Here is a 1971-nt window from a genome sequence, read left to right on the forward strand (position 1 = left end):
AAATTGCTGTCCGTTGGGAGAAAACTAACTAGAGAAAGGAATAGTATGCAGAGGTAAGGTACAAATAGATGGCTCACAAACAGGACATATTCAAGGGGCACGGAAAATTCCTTCAAGGCAGGCCTATATTCTCATCGATATTCATGTCAATATCCTGAAAATAGGACAGCAATGAGTCTCGCTAAACATGTCTGACATTTGAAATAAAGTGATACTTTTCCTTTCAAATAATTCTGGACAATCTTGGAGAGAGCAGTACCATATGAATATCGAGCGTATAAAGGCTATCTGAGGTGCAATTTATGCCTGACTGAGAAAATATTACGTACTTTGTCGGGGTAAATACGCCCTGACTCAAAGGTTGGACCATTTAAATTTCTGTAGAGGCGCCACGATTATAAAATATCGAGCGAAAAAATACCGTACGGGTAAGATTGATTTTATAACCAGTACCAATTTGTATAACATTCATTTTACATTTTTGGCTTTAAAGAAATCCTTTGACTGGATATAAACGATATGCTTCGTTTTAATTTTTATTTTCATTATTTTATTGCAACTTTTACTCTTAAATACACCTTTTATAAACTATATGGATATTTTTACATCACAATTTAGTCCATAAATCCTTACAACGTTGGTGTTTAATGCACACCTAAAAAGAGCATCTACCGCCGCCCAAAATGTACTTTAAAAACTATCGAATATCCGAATGGATATTATTATTACTTTTAGTTATCGTATTTTTCCTCATTACTAATTAATTATTTTAATATCATTGTATTTATTCACCATTGATATTATTATTATTAACAAAGCAGCAACAATGGCATAACCTTAAGTAGCTAGAGAAAATGTCTAGCAATATTTTGTCAGCAGTTAAGTCTTGATTTAAATCCACTACAAACCAACTGATTCCTAACAATACTTTCTTCTATTCACCTCCAACCACACAAAGCACACGAAAAGAAACATTCCTTTTAATCTAGCGAAAAGAATTTGCAGAATTGTTTCAAATTAGGAAACGTGGGACAAAAGACCCCCAAGAATTAAAGGAAATTCTACTCAAAAGTCAGTACCCATCACCATTAACTGATAATAGAATAGAACGGGCCAAGGCAATAAACATCCAAGATTCACGAAAACCGAAACACACCGAAGGTACGCTTTCATATCTCTCAACACACAATCCAAGAAATACAGAAGCTTACACCATTATACACAAGAACATCCCACTACTGTGCCAAGACCCGCGATTAAAAAAGTACTCGAAACCCATAAAATAATAAAAAGCAAGAGACAACTCAAATCCTTAAAAAATTACTCAGCAATGCAAAATTACCCACCACAAATCAAATATCAACCGTCAAAAAATGTAATCGCTCTAATTGCGGGACTTGCATTCGCCACATTGAGGGTACAATGTTAGGACACACTTTTGTTGTAAAAAATTTCACCTGCGCATCAAAAAATTAATTTATGTAATTAGATGTAAAGAGTGCCACAAAGATTACTCAGAGAAAACTAGACATAACATCAGAGACAGGATAACAGTCCACCTCCAACATTTACGGGGCCCCACCACATGAAAGATGCCACGCAGTGGCCACTTAGCTCTCTGTGCAAAAGCAACTCTCCTAAATTCCAAGTTTTCTACTTTTATTGGAATTTTTAATTGTAATGATTTTGAATTTTCTTTCGATTTTTTATTCGTTTTTTAACCAGTGTTATAGAAAATATGTATATTTATTTAATGAAAATATAATATACAAAATCAAGACCATACAATGACTATTGTAAATACATCTGTAATTGTAAATATTTCTTTATGGTTGGAAGATGATAAATGATTTGGAAAGCAAGTGTAATATATTTGTGTTTGTATACTCATATTTTTATTCTTCTCTTTTGCAGGATGGTACAGAGGGGAAAAGAGAGTCATGAAATTCGGAATCCCAGGAATTTGGAGAG

This window comes from Octopus bimaculoides, chromosome 8, assembly GCF_001194135.2.
Source record: "Octopus bimaculoides isolate UCB-OBI-ISO-001 chromosome 8, ASM119413v2, whole genome shotgun sequence".
Lineage (NCBI taxonomy): Eukaryota > Metazoa > Mollusca > Cephalopoda > Octopoda > Octopodidae > Octopus > Octopus bimaculoides.